Here is a 20,059-nt window from a genome sequence, read left to right as displayed (position 1 = left end):
TTCCAAGGTTGGGTCCCACATTGGGCTCCCACAGGGAACCTGCTTCTCCTTCTGCCTGTGTCTCTGCCTCTCTCTTGTGTCTCTCATGAATAAATAAATAAAATCATTTTTTAAAAAGGGAGCCAAGTGCAGTGATGATGGAATTGAAATATGGTATAGTATGGAGGTTCCTGAAAAAATAGAATTATCACATGATCCAGCACTCTTACTTCTAGATGTATATATAAAAGAATTAAAAAACAAGATCTTGAGATAATTTCATGCCCAAGTTCATTGCAGCATTGTTTACAATAGCCTAGAGGTAGAAGCAACTTAAATGGCTATCAACAGATGAATGGATAAAGAAAATGTGGTACATCCATATGCTGAAATATTATGCAGCCTTAAAAAAGAAGGAAATCCTGTCACACACTGCAATATGCATGGACCTTGAGGACATTTTGCTAAGTAAAATACACCAGTCACAAAAAGTCAAATGTTGTATGATCCTACTTTATGGTATCTAAAGTAGTCAAATTCATAAAAACAGAAAGAAAGTGGTTATCATTTTGCAATATATACATATATCAAATCATTATATTGTATGCCTTTAACTTATACAGTGTTATATGCTGATTATATATCAATAGAACTGGGGAGAAAAGAAAACTTACTCTTAAAAAAAAAAAGAATATGGTTGCCAGAGGCAAGAGGAGAAAAAGCTGAGTTGTTGTTCAATAGGTATAGATTTTTACTTTTGCAAGATGAAAAAGTTCTAGAAATCTGTTGCACAAAAATATGCATATAACTAATGCTACTCTGCTGTACACTTAAACATGGTTAGCATGGTAAATTCAATGTTGTGTGCTTTTTACCATAACTGAAAAAAATCCTGTGGGATGCAGCTAAAGCTTTGTTTTAAATAGAAATGTACATTAAAAAATAGAAATGTACAGCATAAAATGCATACATTAAAAAAGAATAAAGGCTGTAAAAACCTAGGCATCCATCTCAAGAAATTAGAAAAGGGACAGTAAAAACAAAACAAAAACAATAACAAACATAAAACCCCAAGTAAAAGAAAATAGTGGTAAGAGCATGAATTAATGAAATTATTTAGAAAACCATTAAGAAGTGTCACAAAGGCCAACATTTTGGAAAAAACTAATAAACTTGATAACCCCCTAGACAGACGGGTTAAAAAGATAGTATGGGGCACCTGGGTGGCTCAGTCAGTTAGGCAACTGCTTTCGGTTTGGGTCATGATCACAGGGTTCCTGGATTAAGCCCCACATCAGGCTTCCTGATCTGCAGAAGTCTGCTTCTCCCTCTCCCTTTGCCATTCCCCCCAGCTGGTGCTCTCTCTCAATCTCTTTCTCTCTCTCAAATAAGTGAATAAAATCTTTTAAAAAAAGATAACATAAAGGGACCCCTGGGTGGCTCAGTGGTTGAGCATCTGCCTTTGGTATGTGTATCCCTTTGAATTACTGTTTCTGTATTCTTTGGGTAAATACCCAGTAGTGCAATTGCTGGATCATAGGTTAGTTCTATTTTTATTTTTATTTTTTTTTTAATTAATTTTTATTGGTGTTCAATTTACCAACATACAGAAAAACACCCAGTGCTCATCCCGTCAAGTGTCCACCTCAGTGCCCGTCACCCATTCCCCTCCAACACCCGCCCTCCTCCCCTTCCACCACCCCTAGTTCGTTTCCCCGAGTTAGGAGTCTTTATGTTCTGTCTCCCTTCCTGATATTTCCCAACATTTCTTCTCCCTTCCTTTATATTCCCTTTCACTATTATTCAAATTCCCCAAATGAATGAGAACATACACTGTTTGTCCTTCTCCGACTGACTTATTTCACTCAGCATAATACCCTCCAGTTCCATCCACGTTGAAGCAAATGGTGAGTATTTGTCGTTTCTAATTGCTGAGTAATATTCCATTGTATACATAAACCACATCTTCTTTATCCATTCATCTTTCGATGGACACCGAGGCTCCTTCCACAGTTTGGCTATTGTGGCCATTGCTGATAGAAACATCGGGGTGCAGGTGTCCCGACGTTTCATTGCATCTGAATCTTTGGGGTAAATCCCCAACAGTGCAATTGCTGGGTCGTAGGGCAGGTCTATTTTTAACTCTTTGAGGAACCTCCACACAGTTTTCCAGAGTGGCTGCACCAGTTCACATTCCCACCAACAGTGTAAGAGGGTTCCCTTTTCTCCGCACCCTCTCCAACATTTGTTGTTTCCTGCCTTGTTAATTTTCCCCATTCTCACTGGTGTGAGGTGGTATCTCATTGTGGTTTTGATTTGTATTTCCCTGATGGCAAGTGATGCAGAGCATTTTCTCATGTGCTTGTTGGCCATGTCCATGTCTTCCTCTGTGAGATTTCTCTTCATGTCTTTTGCCCATTTCATGATTGGATTGTTTGTTTCTTTGGTGTTGAGTTTAATAAGTTCTTTATAGATTTTGGAAACTAGCCCTTTATCTGATATGTCATTTGCAAATATCTTCTCCCATTCTGTAGGTTGTCTTTTAGTTTTGTTGACTGTATCCTTTGCTGTGCAAAAGCTTCTTATCTTGATGAAGTCCCAATAGTTCATTTTTGCTTTTGTTTCTTTTGCCTTTGTGGATGTATCTTGCAAGAAATTACTGTGGCCAAGTTCAAAAAGGGTGTTGCCTGTGTTCTCCTCTAGGATTTTGATGGAATCTTGTCTCACATTTAGATCTCTCATCCATTTTGAGTTTATCTTTGTGTATGGTGAAAGAGAGTGGTCCAGTTTCATTCTTCTGCATGTGGATGTCCAATTTTCCCAGCACCATTTATTGAAGAGACTGTCTTTCTTCCAGTGGATAGTCTTTCCTCCTTTATCGAATATTAGATGACCGTACATTTCAGGGTCCACTTCTGGGTTCTCTATTCTGTTCCATTGATCTATGTGTCTGTTTTTGTGCCAGTACCACACTGTCTTGATGACCACAGCTTTGTAGTACAACCTGAAATCTGGCATTGTGATGCCCCCAGCTATGGTTTTCTTTTTTAAAATTCCCCTGGCTATTCGGGGTCTTTTCTGATTCCACACAAATCTTAAAATAATTTGTTCTAACTCTCTGAAGAAAGTCCATGGTATTTTGATAGGGATTGCATTAAACTTATAAATTGCCCTGGGTAACATTGACATTTTTACAATATTAATTCTGCCAATCCATGAGCATGGAATATTCTTCCATCTCTTTGTGTCTTCCTCAATTTCTTTCAGAAGTATTCTATAGTTTTTAGGGTATAGATCTTTTACCTCTTTGGTTAGGTTTATTCCTAGGTATCTTATGCTTTTGGGTGCAATTGTAAATGGGATTGACTCCTTAATTTCTCTTTCTTTAGTCTCATTGTTAGTGTATAGAAATGCCATTGATTTCTGGGCATTGATTTTGTATCCTGCCACGCTACCAAACTGCTGTATGAGTTCTAGCAATCTGGGGATGGAGGCTTTTGGGTTTTCTATGTAGAGTATCATGTCATCGGCGAAGAGGGAGAGTTTGACTTCTTCTTTGCCAATTTGAATGCCTTTAATGTCTTTTTGTTGTCTGATTGCTGAGGCGAGGACTTCCAGAACTATGTTGAACAGCAGTGGTGAGAGTGGACATCCCTGTCTTGTTCCTGATCTTAGGGGAAAGGCTCCCAATGCTTCCCCATTGAGAATGATATTTGCTGTGGGCTTTTCGTAGATGGCTTTTAAGATGTCGAGCAAAGTTCCCTCTATCCCAACACTCTGAAGGGTTTTGATCAGGAATGGATGCTGTATTTTGTCAAATGCTTTCTCTGCATCTAATGAGAGTATCATATGGTTCTTGGTTTTTCTCTTGCTGATATGATGAATCACATTGATGGTTTTACGAGTGTTGAACCAGCCTTGTGTCCCGGGGATAAATCCTACTTGGTCATGGTGAATAATTTTCTTAATGTGTTGTTGGATCCTATTGGCTAGTATCTTGTTGAGAATTTTTGCATCCATGTTCATCAGGGATATTGGTCTGTAATTCTTTTTGGTGGGGTCTTTGTCTGGTTTCGGAATTAAGGTGATGCTGGCCTCATAGAACGAATTTGGAAGTACTCCATCTCTTTCTATCTTTCCAAACAGCTTTAGTAGAATAGGTATGATTTCTTCTTTAAACGTTTGATAGAATTCCCCTGGGAAGCCATCTGGCCCTGGACTCTTGTGTCTTGGGAGGTTTTTGATGACTGCTTCAATTTCCTCCCTGGTTATTGGCCTGTTCAGGTTTTCTATTTCTTCCTGCTCCAGTTTTGGTAGTTTGTGGCTTTCCAGGAATGCATCCATTTCTTCTAGATTTCCTAATTTATTGGCGTAGAGCTGTTCATAATATGTTTTTAAAATCGTTTGTATTTCCTTGGTGTTGGTAGTGATCTCTCCTTTCTCATTCATGATTTTATTAATTTGAGTCTTCTCTCTCTTCTTTTTAATAAGGTTGGCTAATGGTTTATCTATCTTATTAATTCTTTCAAAGAACCAACTCCTGGTTCTGTTATCTGTTCCACAGTTCTTTTGGTCTCGATATCATTGAGTTCTGCTCGAATTTTAATTAACTGTCTTCTTCTGCTGGGGGTGGGGTCTATTTGTTGCTTTTTCTCTAGTTCCTTTATGTGTAAGGTGAGCTTTTGAATTTGAGATCTTTCCAGTTTTTGAATGGATGCTTGTATTGCGATGTGTTTCCCCCTCAGGACTGCTTTTGCTGCATCCCAAAGATTTTGAACGGTTGTATCTTCATTCTCATTAGTTTCCATGAATCTTTTTAATTCTTCCTTAATTTCCTGGTTGACCTTTTCATCTTTTAGCAGGATGGTCCTTAACCTCCACGTGTTTGTGGTCCTTCCATACTTCTTGTTGTGATTAAGTTCTAATTTCAAGGCATTATGGTCTGAGAATATACAGGGGACTATCCCGATCTTTTGGTATCGGTTCAGACCCGATTTGTGACCCAGTATGTGGTCTATTCTGGAGAAAGTTCCATGTGCACTTGAGAAGAATGTGTATTCAGTTGAGTTTGGATGTAAAGTTCTGTAGATATCTGTGAAATCCATCTGGTCCAGTGTATCATTTAAAGCTCTCGTTTCTTTGGAGATGTTGTGCTTAGAAGACCTATCCAGGGTAGAAAGAGCTAGATTGAAGTCACCAAGTATAAGTGTATTATTATCAAGGTATTTCTTGAGTTTGGTTATTAATTGGTTTAAATATTTGGCAGCTCCCACATTCGGGGCATATATATTGAGGATTGTTAAGTCCTCTTGTTGGATAGATCCTTTGAGTATGAGATAGTGTCCCTCTTCATCTCTCACTATAGTCTTTGGGGTAAATTTTAACTTATCTGATATAAGGATGGCAACCCCTGCTTTCTTTTGAGGACCATTTGAATGGTAAATGGTTCTCCAACCTTTTATTTTCAGGTTGTAGGTGTCCTTCTGTCTAAAATGAGTCTCTTGTAGACAGCAAATAGATGGGTCCTGCTTTTTTATCCAGTCTGAAACCCTGCGCCTTTTGATGGGGTCATTAAGCCCATTCACGTTCAGAGTTACTATTGATAGATATGAGTTTAGTGTCATCATATCTATTCAGTCCTTGTTTTTGTGGATTGTTCCACTGAACTTCTTCTTAAAGGGGAATTTTAAGAGTCCCCCTTAAAATTTCTTGCAGATCTGGTTTGGAGGTTACATATTCTTTCAGTTCCTGCCTGTCTTGGAAGCTCTTTATCTCTCCTTCCATTTTGAATGAAAGCCTTGCTGGGTAAAGTATTCTTGGTTGCATGTTCTTCTCATTTAGGACCTTGAATATATCCTGCCAGCCCTTTCTGGCCTGCCAGGTCTCTGTGGAGAGGTCTGCTGTTACCCTAATATTCCTCCCCATAAAAGTCAGGGACTTTTTTTCTCTTGCTGCTTTAAGGATCTTCTCCTTATCTTTGGAATTTGCAAGCTTCACTATTAAATGTCGAGGTGTTGAACGGTTTTTGTTGATTTTAGGGGGGGATCTCTCTATTTCCTGGATCTGAATGCCTGTTTCCCTTCCCAGGTTAGGAAAGTTTTCAGCTAGGATTTGTTCAAATACATATTCCGGCCCTCTGTCCCTTTCGGCGCCCTCAGGAACCCCAATTAAACGTAGGTTTTTCTTCCTCAGGCTGTCATTTATTTCCCTTAATCTATCCTCATGATCTTTTAATTGCTTGTCTCTTTTTTCCTCAGTTTCCCTCTTTGCCATCAACTTGTCTTCTATGTCACTCACTCGTTCTTCCACCTCGTTAAGCCTCGTCGTTAGGACTTCTAGCTTGGATTGCATCTCATTTAATTGATTTTTAATTTCTGCCTGATTGGATCTAAATTCTGCAGTCATGAAGTCTCTTGAGTCCTTTATGGTTTTTTCTAGAGCCACCAGTAGCTATAAAATAGTGCTTCTGAATTGGCTTTCTGACATTGAATTGTAATCCATATTTTGTAACTCTGTGGGAGAGTGGGCTGTTTCTGATTCTTTTTTTTGAGGTGAGGTTTTCCTTCTAGTCATTTTGCTCAGTGCAGAGTGGCCAAAAATAAGTTGTATTGGGAAAAGGAGAAAAAGAGAGAGAAGGAAAGAAAAGAGAAAAAGAAAAAAGAGAAAAGAAAAAAAAGGGGAAAAAGAGAAGAAAAAGAAAGAAAAAGAAAGAAAGAAAAAAGAAAAAAAGGGGGGGTGGGGGAAGCAGTCAGAAATCAAGAAGAAAGAGAGAGAAAAAAAAGCACAAAACAAAACAAAACAAAAACAAAAACAAAAACAAACAAAAAAAACACGGGGGAGTATCTTCCGATTCTGTGTACTTTAAGTCCCTTGACTTCCCTTGGAACTGGTCTGTGTTGCTGGTCTTCTGGGGGAGGGGCCTGCTGTGCTGATTCTCAGGTGTGAGCACTTGGGGGAGCTGCTCTACCCCTGCCTGGTGCAGGGCTCAGTGGGGGTTGTTCACCCCGTGAGGCCCCGGGAGGAAGCCACAGTGGCGGGGGCAGCTCTGGGACCCTGGAGTCAGCTCCCGCAGTAACTCGGGGGCTCTCCGTCTGCAGGGCCTGGGGGCTCCCGGGCGGGGCCGCTGATCTGCTCAGCTGGGGCAGGAGCGTCCTTGCTGTCCTGGGCCCTCCCGGCCTCTGCCTGTCCCGGGGGAGGCCGGATCCTGGGCTGTGTCCCGGCGCCCTGTGCTCCGGGGCCTGCGCTGTTGGATTCGCTCCCGCCCCGCAGCCCCCTCCGCGGAGCCGCCGCCCGAGCCCCTCCGAGCTGCTCCGGGTCCCGCCGAGCGCTGCAGCCCTTAGGGAGCTCGGCGCACTCTCCCGGGGCGCAGGTGCCTGTTAGTGTCCCCGGGAGCCCGAGGGCATCCCCGCCTTCCTGGGTCCTGCTCCACCTCCCTGCGAGCCCCTTTCCGCCCGGGAAGGTTGGTGCAGCTCCTGCTCCTCCGGGACGGGGCTCTCCTGTCCTGGGGACACTCGCCCCGGCCTCAGCCCGGCTCCTCGCGGGGCCCCTCCCCCTCGGAGGCCTTTTGTTCCTTTATTTCTTTTCCCCGTCTTCCTACCTTGATAGCAGCGCGAACTCTTCTCACTGTAGCGTTCCAGCTGATCTCTCTTTAAATCTCAGGCCGAATTCGTAGATTTTCAGGCTGATTGGATGGTTTTGTAGGTAATTTGTTGAGGACAGATGTTTTGGAGACCCTGCTCTGCCGCCATCTTGCCCCTCCTCCCGGTTAGTTCTATTTTTAACTTTCTGAAGGACCTCTATATCATTTTCCAGACTGGCTACACTAGTTTGCATTTTCACCAACAGTGCAAGAGAGTTCCTTTTTCTCCACATCCTCTCCAATACCTGTTGTTTCTTGTGTTGTTGATTTTAGCCATTCTGACAGGTATGACGTGATATCTCACTGAAATTTTGATTTGCATTTCCCTGATGGTAAGTGATGGTGAACATCACTTTATGTATCTGTTTGCCATCTATATGTCTTCTTTGGAAAAATTTCTGTTCATGTCTTTGGCCCATTTTTAAGTTGGATTATTTATTTTTTGGATATTGATTTGTATACCTTTATTATATATTTTGGATACTAACCCTTTATCAGATATGTCATTTTCAAATATCTTCTCCCATCCTTAAGGTTGGTTTTTATTTTGTTGATTATTTCCTTCACAGTGCAGCTTTTTATTTTAATGTAGTCCAATAGTTTATTTTTGCTTTTGTTTTCCTTGTCTCAGGAAACGTATCTGGAAAAAATCTGCTTTGGCTGATATAAAAAAAATACCGTTTGTGTCCTCTTCTAAGATTTTCATAGTTTCAAGTCTCACATTTAGGTCTTTCTTCCATTTTGAATTTATTTTTCTGTTTGGTGTAAGAAAGTAGTCCAGTTTCATTCTTTTCCATGTTGTTGTCCAGTTTTCCTAGCACTATTTGTTGAAGAGACTTTTTCCCATTGGATATTCTTTCCTGTTTTGTCAAAGATTAGTTGACCATAGAATTATGGGTTTAGTTTTGGGTTCTCTATTGTGCCATTGCACTATTTTTGTGCCAGTAGCATACTGTTTTGATTACTACAGCTTTGTAATATAATTTGAAGTCCAGAATTGTGATGCCTCCAGCTTTGCTTTTCTTTCTTAAGATTGTTTGGGCTATTCGGGATATTTTGTGGTCCCATACAAATTTTAGGATTGTTTGTTCTAGTTCTGTGAAAAATGCTACTGGTATTTTGATATTTTGATATGGACTGCATTAAATGTGTGGCTTGCTTTGGGTAGTATGCACATTTTAACAATATTTGTTTTTCCAGTCCATGAACATGAAATGTCTTTCCATTTCTTTAATTCTTTCATCAGTGTTTTATGGTTTTCAGAGTTCAGGTCTTTCACCTCTTTGGTTAGGTTTATTCCTAGGTATCTTATGGTTCTTGGTAAAATTGTAAATGGGATTGATTCCTTGATTTCTCTTTCTGCTGTTTCATTATTGGTGTATAGAAATGCAATAGATTTCTATACATTGATTTTGTATATCATGTGAGTTTACTGAATTCAGGTATCAGTTCTAATAGTTTTTTTGGTGGAGTCTTTTGGATTTTCTATATATAGTATCATGTCATCTGCAAATAGTGAAAGTTTCACTTTTTTCCTTACTAATTTGGATGCCTTTTGTGTGATTGCTATGGCTAGGACTTCCAGTACTATATTGAATAAAAGTGGTGAGAATGAACATCTTGTCTTGTTCCTGATGTTAGGGGGAAAGATCTCAGTTTTTCCTGATTAAGGGTGATGTTTGCTGAGGGTTATTCATATATGGCCTTTATTATATTGAGGTATGTTCCCTCTAACCCTCCTTTGTGAAGGTTTTTGCAGTGAACAGATGTCAAAATTTATTAAATGCTTTTTCTGTGTTGATTGGAATGATCATAGGATTTTTATCTTTCATTTTGTTATTTGATCAATTTGTGAATATTGAATTGTCCTTGCAGCTCGTTCACCACTTGATCATGGTGAATGATTTTTTTTAATGTATTGTTGAATGCAGTTTGCTAGTATTTTGTTGGATTTTTGCATCTCTGTTAATCAAGGATATTGGCTGTAGTTCTCTTTTTTAGTGGTGTCTTTACCTGGTTTTGGTATTAGGCTAATGCTGGCCTCATAGAATGAATTTAGACATTTTCCTTCTGTTTTATGGAATAATTTGAGAAGAATAGGTGTTAACTCTTCCTTATATGTTTTGTAGAATTCACCTGTGAAGCCATCTGGTCCTAGACTTCTGTTTGTTGGGAGTTTTTAGATTACTGATTTAATTTTGTAACTAGTAATTGGTCTGTTCAAATTTTCTATTTCTTCCTGATTCCGTTTTAGGAGATTGTAGTTTCTAGAAATTTATCCTTTCCCCCCAATTTATTACCATATAATTTTTCTTCATATTCTCTTATAATCCTTTGTATTTCTATGCTATTGATTGTACTTCTTTCATTTTTGATTTTATTTATTTAGGTCTTCTCTCTTTGCTTTGATGAGTCTGCCTAAAGGTTTTTTTTTTTTTTTTTTTTTTTTAATCAATTTTGTTTATCTTCTGAAAGAAACAGCACTCACTCTCATTGATCTTTTCTAAGTTTTTTGGTCTCCGTTTCATTTATTTTAAGCTAGCTCTTCTGCCCCTCCCCATGTACCCCCTGCACTCTCAGCCCTGCAACTTATTTGTTGAAAATAAGTACTGGTCTGGTATGTTGTTAACAACCTGGATTTTGCTAATTGAATCCTTATGGTGTCTTTTATCAGTCCTCCACATCTATATTTCCTGTAAATTGAGAGTTAAAGCATTGATCAGTTTCTGTTGTTTAAGGCATCCAGTGTGTGGTATTTTGTTATAGCAACCCTAGGAAACTAATACAGTGGGTATATGAGTGCTATTTAAGATATGGTAGGGGATTAGTGCTTTTAGCCTCAAGTTAAGTGTGTAAGACCAAAAGTGACTTAAAAGTTAGGACTGGATATAAATAGTTCCAGGGTTGTTTCAGTGTCTTGATGATGTCATCAAGGACCCAGCCTCTTTTCCTGCTTTTTTTTTTTTTTTTTTTAACTGTCTGCAGTGTGATAGCAATGATTCTCTTCATGGTTATAAAATGGCAGCAGCGGGATCCCTGGGTGGCGCAGTGGTTTGGCGCTTGCCTTTGGCCCAGGGCGCGATCCTGGAGACCCGGGATCGAATCCCACATCAGGCTCCTGGTGCATGGAGCCTGCTTCTCCCTCTGCCTATGTCTCTGCCTCTCTCTCTCTCTCTGTGTGTCTATCATAAATAAATAAAAATTTAAAAAAATTAAAAAAAAAATAAAATGGCAGCAGTTACTCCAAGTGTTCTATCTTTATGTGACAAAGTGTGAAAGTAGGAAAGGATGGCATGGCTTTCTACCTAGGGGTATCTAAGCAAAGTCTCCCTTGGGGTTTCATTGGTCAGAACCAGGTCACCTGGCCATTCTCAGCTGCAAGGAAGGCTGAGAGAGTGAGTACAGTTTGTTTTTGACAACACACATTTCTAGGAAATGAAATAGCGCACACACATTGGTAAGTAGGAGAATAATGTCAATACAATGGGGAAGTTGTGATGATATAACAAAGGAGTAGTATTAATAACCTTCAGCAAGAAAGGTAAAAGTCTTTAGTTGTATAGACAGGAGCTCTTTTAACTTTTTTAAAAATAAAAATTGAAAATAAGCACCTGCACTGAGAGATCTCTCCCTAGAGAGGCATCCCTTATCCTCCAGCTTAATATAGTTCTAAGCCTGTGGCAGCTTCCACTTCTACCCCATGTTATCAGCAGTCTCGCTGGCTCAGAACTCCACAGTGTTTTTCCATATTGTTTTTTTCTTTTTTAAAGTAACTTTTTATTGAAGTATAATATATAGAGAGAAAAATGCATGAACCGTAAGTGAACAGTCCATGCTGTTTTAATGCATTTTTATTGTATCTTGAGTAGCTCTAGCTAATGCTGAACACCCTGTTACTTCTAGGGTCTAATCTTACAAAAACCTAGGATTTCCAATAATGATGTTATAGCAGAAATAACTGAATCTGATATTTTTAGCCTCTGTCACAGAAAAGGGCTCTTCCAGCTGGAAGAAATGGAAGGCAATGATTTTTGGGTAGGAGACAGCAATATCTGTCCCATAGCACATATGAACATAATTAACTTTGCTGCTTCAGGTTTAATGTTTAACATGATGAGAACAATTTAGAAAAAAGTATAAATTACTACACTGAAATGCAGAGGCAATAAAAATTAATTGGTACTAGATTGTCTTTCAAGTGCAATTTGTATTGTGACTAATAGTTTTGTGTAAGAGGCTTGTGGAGGCTTTGTATTTCCTCCTTGACATCAGGTGGGTGTGTGAGAGAGGAATGAGTGGTTGGTCAACCAGGTTAGCAAAGCATTTTTGCCTGTAGGTGCAGATCTTTGAGCAGCCCCAGACTACAGAAGCTGCTTGGAAATGTGGACATGGGTAAACATTGGCCAATGGTAATGCATTCTAAGGCAATTTTTAGTTGGGACTGCTAATACCCAGACAGGCTACAAACTTACAGAAGTAGTTTTCCTTGCAAGAATCTACAACATATTGATGAACTGGTCAGCCTGGGAAACATGAATTACACAATTCCCTCCATTTGACCTGCCTCCTGGGAGGAGGAGAGAAAGATGGTAAATTATCTTTCAAATAGCAAAATACCTTTCATATCTTCCTAACTAGGAGTCACCTAGATTCTTCTTAAATATCACCAATGACAGATTCTATAGAATCTTTAGTATGTAGTTAAGAGAATGGATTCTGGAGTCAGACTGTCTGGATTCAAATCTCAGTTATTCCACTCAATCAAATATCTGAACTTGGGCAAATTATTTAATATCCTGTCCCTCTGTTCCTTCATTCATAAAATGGTTGTAATAGTAATACACAACACGAGGTTATTGAGAAGATATCTCTCTCTCTCTCTCTCTCTCACCACGCAAATGTTAGGTTTATATTGTTATTACTATTAATTGTGATTATTATTATCAGAATAACCAAAGATCACTCTAATCAGAACACATGGTCTGGCCAGACAGTTTTGGTCTTTTTTGTGTGGCTAGGAAATTAAGATGGATATCAACATATTTGTAGGAAACATCTGTTACTTTTCTCACCCTTGTCTTTTCATCCATTTACCCTTCTGGAAACTATCTTGCAACTTCTCTGTGGGGAGCCATATCTTCTCTACTCTCAGAGCAAGCCCTTCAAATGCTTTAACTGGAGTTAACTTCAGCTTCAGCTCCAGGGAAGGGCATGTAATTAGTGCTAGTCAATCAAAGCAGCACATTCCTGTGACCGGCTGGTTCAGGGTTGTGCATGCATGAAGCATTATCAGAGCCAGTGGGAGAAAAGTGTTTTTCCATGTCTGCTGGGAATAGCACAGTCATTTTCTTTGTAGGATATGAACTTGGGGAGATGTAATTCTGGAACTGCTGGTAGTCATTTGGAAGCATATAATACCAAGAATAAAAAACAAGTGGCATATATTTGTTATTCTTTCTGGCCACTCAGTATCTTTGAACAATTTTCCTATGTTGAAGAATTCCCTAATTCACAAGACCAGCTTCCTCTGTAACAGCTGGATTCTTACCTTCCTAGTCTTTCTTGTCCCAGGATACATGTGCTCTTTAGCTCTGCAATTGGACCCACTGTTGCCAGACTTTTATTCAGAAGCCAGTGAGGCAAGAAAAAGGACTCCATTCTGAGAAGGCACTGGCAGCTTTATCCCATCTGTAGAAGCACCAATAGCAGTGATTCTAGCAAGAGTTCCCAGTGCTTGGGATTAGAACTGTTGGGTCCAGTTGTATTGGCATTGGTGTCTGCAGTGGGCTGAGTTTTAATATGATTTGGTGTTGTGTTTCAGACTACAAGTCTCCAAATCTGGTTCTCAAGTCTTTCTGATAATGCTATGAGCTAGCTAAAATCCCTTAATTAAATTAATTTTTCTGCTTAAACTAACCACAGTTGGTTTTTTGTTTGCAATTGAGGACTTTCAGTGACAGAATTAAAAATGAAGAAGAGCAAATTTAGGAGATGGAGAGAGACCAAGTCTTTATGACATCATATGGATTCTTGGATCAAGCTACAATTGGAAGCCAAAACTCTCCTTGATTTTTCAGTTGTATGAACCAATGAATTCTTCTTTACCTTAAGCCAATTTGAGATGTTTTTGAAATCCCAGCTGTTACAATATTGTACTTTTGTTTTTATGTCCCTTATCTTTGTATGTAATTGTCATAAAATTTAAAATAAATAATACTTCTTAAAAACCAGACCCATATAATTCTCATAGAGGCTGTTCATTACTGCGATCTAAAATTCTATTTACAGGGCCAACCATCTGTTTGCTCTTTAATACCAGTTTTTTTTTTAAATTTTTATTTATTTATTTATTTATTTTTTTAATACCAGTTGAAGCCAGATCAGAATTTGACACTGTTAACTTCCATTTTCCTTTACCTATTCATTCTTCAGTTGTTTTAGCTTTTAATTTTCTTTGTAAAATTAACTTATGGGAAGTGAAATAAAATGCATGATTTTTCTATCTGATATCTAAGTTCTATTAGCTTAAAAACAAACTTGACACTTATTATTCATGTTTAAACATTAAAAACTCACACAGCTGCACACACTTTCAAAATAATCTGCCGACATTGCATTGTAAAATCAAAAAGTACACATCCACTCAAATTGATGGTCTCCTCCCAGTGAAAGTGTTTCTAGAGTACAGAGTATAATTTGTTGAAATGTTTGACATCAAAGTTCTTTTTTTGTCGTTATAATTTCTGGCACATGCATTTTACACAAATGTTGGTCAAGGGATGCTGCTCCCCTCTTCCCAAAGTTATTACTTCTCAAATGTTTGTAAAACACAAATATACACTTTTAAAAAGCTTTTAGGGAACAGGCTTATGTGGGTCAATGAGTTTATTCCCTGGCATGTGATTTGGATTTTCATCAAACCAGTCAATCAAGATGAAACCAAAATGAAAATGTCAACTTATTTGAGTGGATACAACTGTGTTATTTAGGAAAACTTAAGAGCATGTGGACATAACATACTGACACAAACATAATATTAGATTTCTTTTTATTCTTTAGGTTTAAAAATATAGTTGATTCTTATGATGATAATAAGTAAAATATATGAACATTGTTAAACTTCAGGCTAACAACTTCAGGAAAATTCAAAAGGAAAAAATTATCCATAATGTCACCATCAGTTATAACTAATATTTTGGAACAGTGCCTTTAAATCTTTTAACTGGGCATAGATTATTTTTAATATATTTTTTTATTTTTTCAGATAATTACCTCCACAAAATTTGGTATAATGCTTTTTTATTAACTTGATTACAAAATAATTTTAAAACACTGATTTTGCATCATTGATGATTTTGATACAATTACTGCGTTGCCTGACACTGTTACTTTGCTTTCCAATATGAGAATGTACAAAATTATAGAGTTCTAATCTTAATTTATAATCATTACAGACATAAAATAAGCCTTAGTTTTTATAGTCTTATTATGTATTTGGTATTGTCGGGTTTAAAATATAGAAATAATCTTATTTAATCCTCTAAATTTAATCCTGTAATTACCTTGAATGGTATATAAAAGGAGTATTATTAACTTAATTGAGGTGGAGCTGGGACCAAGGGAATAGGATTGAATGTGTACTATAGGAAGTCAGAAGACCTGACCAACCAAGTGAATCAATTCTGTGACTGATAATTATTTGTTGTGCTAATTTTGCTAGACTGATGCCTAGTTATTTAAATGCCAGTCTAGATATAGCTGTAAAGGTTTTTTTTTTTTTTTTTTTTAGATATGACCATTTACCATTAGTAAATGTTGAAGTCAACATCAGTTGACTGTAAATAAATCAAATTATCCTCTGCTTATATATGAGTGGACCTTATCCAATTTGTTGAAGACCTTTGGAGCAAAGGCTGAGGCTTCCTGAAAGAGAAATTCTGCCTCAAGACTGCAACGTGGAAATTTTGTCTGAGTTTTAAACATTTTGACTCAAACCTACTGGCCTATCCTATAGATTTTGGATTCACCATTCCCTACAATCATATGAGCCAGTTTCTTAAATCTGTCTCTCTCTCTACACACACACACACACACACACACACACAGACACACACACGTTGTTTGTTCTGCCTTGTTTTTTAGTATATCAGACAAAATATAAAGTTGGCAACTTTAAACCAGTTACTCAACTTGGGAAATTTTTACTAGTTAACATAATTTAAAAATCAGGAGGCCACCACCTTAGATAATGCCTTCCAAGTCTAAAATTCTAAAGCTTTAAGATATTAGAGATTCACTAAGTTAGAGAGTCAGAAATCAAAACAATAAAAAGAACAAAAACATTATAAATACAAGAAGAGAAATTATTGGTTGATTTTTAACCATTTCAGATTCTTAATGTCTGTACATGGTAGAGGCCAATAAATGTGAACTCATAAAATGCAGCTTACCTGTTCTGCTGGTGAACATTGCAGCCTCAATTCTGGTAGAAGTTAACATTTAATGTAACCTTAGTTGAGCTTTCCAATTTCTTTCATCATAGGATAAAAGAAGAGATTATCTGAATTAGCTTCACTAATATCAATGTTTTACTTTAATCCAATGGAGCAAGGTCACCAGAAAGCCAAGCCCTATAAAAAGGAAAGAGGAGACATGTCCTTTTCCTTTTGAGTAAGCTTGATGTCCTCATATATGGACAGCACAAAAAGCTAAGAAAAGCTGGTTTTTCCCTAAATAACTAATCTTAAAAATCAGCCTTTGAAGCTCACTAAGTAGTAAAAACCAATCAGTAGTCTTTTGACAGATGACTCCTCAGTGGGTATTAAGGTCAAATTGTAACTATAGTGACTTACTTGGAAACAGATGATAGGTGTGCTTAAAGAATTGTGCAACAAGGATTCAAATTGGGGCTATTGTAGCTGCATTTGGGTAGATCACTTACTTGTCCACCATAACTCTTATGGATTATCCCTGTTCAGGAAGAATTCAAATTAACTCATTTAGATATAATATTCTTTAAGTAAATCATTAGGGATCCCTGGGTGGCGCAGCGGTTTGGCGCCTGCCTTTGGCCCAGGGCGCGATCCTGGACACCCGGGATCGAATCCCACGTCGGGCTCCCGGTGCATGGGGCCTGCTTCTCCCTCTGCCTATGTCTCTGCCTTGTCTCTGCCTTTCTATCTCCCTCTCTGTATGACTATCATAAATAAATAATTAAAAAAAATTAAAATTAAGTAAATCATTAAAAGCTCCTCCCCTCATAATACATTAAGGAAAAGATTTATAAACTTTAAATAGAGTTTAAAATATTTTTCCAAACTTAAATATATCTGATTTTAACTACAGTGTTATATTTTGAGGATCTTCCAAGTATTTCCCTCTAATTGCATTTGTGATGAATTCTTTGGTTTTGTTGATTTGATTCAATTCTATATAAAAGGCACTGATTATCAATATGATATGTATTGAAAAAATATAGTGATTTTTATTTAAAAGTGCCAAGTTTCATTTTCTCATCCATCAGGAAAACCCCATCTTCCTACACAGCTTCTGTTTTTGCATGTGCAACATAAATAGGTTTTGATTTTCTACTTTCTTTCTTTCTTTTTTAAAAATATGGACAATTGAAGATGGGTTTTTAATTCTTTCTTGTCCCCATTTCTTTACTCTGTCCAGGGTTTCCACTTATATTGTTGTTCACAAACATTTAGACATATTTAGGTATGTCAGGTATTCACTACTGAGCAACAGAAATGGCTTTTCTTTCAACTGGGACTGTAGAGTCTGTGGCTTTGGCTAAATGACGTCTTTGTCTGAATCTTCCTTTTTAATGTTTAGGTTAATTACATATTCATTAGCTCTGGCTAAGTTGCAGGGCATCTTTGACCAAGAACACTTTAGTAGAAGTTAACAAAGTTAGTGAGGGGTAACTAAGAGAAATGATAAAAAAAAAAAAAAATAAGAGAAATGATATCACAGTGAGTCACATGTTTAGTGCTTCAACTGCTGTGACATTCATGATGTAAATTCCCAGAATGGCTCAATTTTATCAGCATTTGAAAAAATAAAGGGATGTTTTAAGATGCACAGAAAATCTATCTTCAATCTGCTTTGTTTATGGCAAGAGGCTTTTGGGAAACAGACAAGACAAGCAAGTGCTGAAGCAATCAGCTATAAATAGTAGAGCCGATGTTTGTTTGAAGACAGTACGTTCTGTAAAGAACTGTGGATATTTGGATTCTTGCAGGGTTAACATACAATTTGCAAGTGCAGATGAGAAAAAAAAGAAAAGAAAAGAAAACCCAAGAGAACATAGCACATCATACTGTTTTGTTTTTGTTCTAGTCACAAACAGAAAATTTGTATTTTGCCTCAACTGTCTGCTTTTACAGGACAGCTTCGCAAACTCCATTAATATCCATTCATTTGTGGAGCAGTGGAAAGTGTAAAGCCCTCTACCTCCAAGCTTATTGAGTATAACAAATTCCATTTATTTCTCCTATGAGCAGAAAAGGTGGTTTGGGTTAAGCATGATGAAATGATTAGAAAGCAGGCATAGGTGCACATGCATTTTTCCCCCCTCAAGGCTGAGTGAGCTCACTAAAGAAGAGAAGGAGGTGACTGAGTACCATTGATGTTTTAATCTCTAGTCCTAGGTCCTGCCCTGGGACTTCCATAGATGTCACAGCATCTGAGACATCTGCCTACTCAGCATTCTGATCAGCGGTCAGCTTTCATAGACAGGACATAGTGTCCATTTCCATACCAGATCAGCAGCCACAGCCCTTGCATCCCTGCCCGGTGGAAGGGCACAGGTGAATACCTCCGAGCCCACAGGCCTAGTGTGATGCAGTGCTTGTGTCTGCTTCTGTAACCTTATTGAAGCCCTCGCATGTGGTCCAGTCTTAGGGTGGTATTCTGTTCAGGAAGCAGAGTTCTCACCCAAACACATTTAAAAGGTATCTGATTTTAATTGCATATCTTGAAAAGCATTAAAGTGCACACAACATATGGACTGTTTGGTATATTTTTTGGATCCTCATTCTTTCACATCTCATACTCTTTGACACTCCAGATTTTCACTTACCCACTTCAGTTTTCTCTCTTGCTAGGTCTTTCCCTTCCTCTTGCCTCTCAGGTTCTGCAGTAGTCTCCATTTTCCAATTCTGCATTCCCCAAAACTAGAAAGGAGTTTGGTGGAGATAGACTGACTTCAGAGGAAGTGGATAGAAATTGGCCTGATAAATTAGGAGTCAGTTGAGAATCTGAATATTCCCTTATGAATATTTGTTATCACATTTGGTTTATAATGCTAATTACTTTCCACTACAAGTTCTAGTGCTTGTGCTGCTTTCCCTGTGTTGTTTGATATTGATATGTTCTATCCATTTCCCACACTACCCTAGCTGCCCATCCATTGCTAAAGTATTTTTGGGTTGTGATGGTTGTAAAGATTATGCCTTTTTTTAGTTTTCTCATGTCTCTGAGTTCTTTCTATTTCACTTCATTCTCTTCTTGCTAATTTAGAATACCTCCTCAGAGTCAGGCCATGTATCCTCTGCATTTCCTGACCCAGGAAAGGAACTAATAGATAAGAAGGAACAGAGCAGAAACTAGAGACAAAATAAGGGAAGATGTATTAGTTTGGGTGCAAGGTGAGCCAGATGTAGATGCAGAGAGCAGGAGGTAAGGGTAGAGGGTTTGCCTCTGGGAAAGAAGATCCTTTTAAAATTTCATTACAGGCTCCTGGAATAGTTCAAAGAGAAGGGCTCTAAAAATGACTTGAAGAATGGAAGCATCATTGGAATACTCACACAGCCTTTCAAGGGGATAACTTTGAAGGTGACAAAACCAACTAAAGTTTTACATTATGCTGTGCTTAGGAAAGAATCACTCCCACGACTTCATAGCCATGCCTCCTACATCCTGTGGTATTATCCTTAGCATCTCTGAAATATCTCTGAAATAAAGGTTGGCCATCATCATTAATCATGCAAATGTAGCCACCTTTCTTTTCTTTCTTTTTTTCTTTCTTAAACAGAGTGCACCTGAAAGACTAGACAAGGGAGGAAGGCACTAATATACTTCCAAAATGTACATTGTTTAGTAACTATCTGGGAAGCCCAAATGCTCTGTCATTTTGCTTTCTCATGTAGGCATTGAGAGCTATTTGTTGCCCTAATGAAAAAAATATGGAGATCCTCCAGCAAGAGTAAAGAGGTTAAAACAGGCAATAAAAGAGCTTTCAGAGAAGTTTCTCAGGAACCTGAATAAGCCCTCATCTCTTCAACTTTGCCTTTCACTGTGTTTCTGATACAGTAAATCTATTTCTTGTTCTCTACTTTCACATCTGGAGCAAATATCTTTCAGCTTCCCTTTAGCCACCCTACTCCTCCATTGTTTAAAGACCAGATCAAATCCAAACTCTCCCAAGACTCTTTT

Source organism: Vulpes lagopus, chromosome 6 (genome assembly GCF_018345385.1).
Source record: "Vulpes lagopus strain Blue_001 chromosome 6, ASM1834538v1, whole genome shotgun sequence".
Taxonomy (NCBI): Eukaryota; Metazoa; Chordata; class Mammalia; order Carnivora; family Canidae; genus Vulpes; species Vulpes lagopus.
This window is presented reverse-complemented; position numbering follows the sequence as displayed.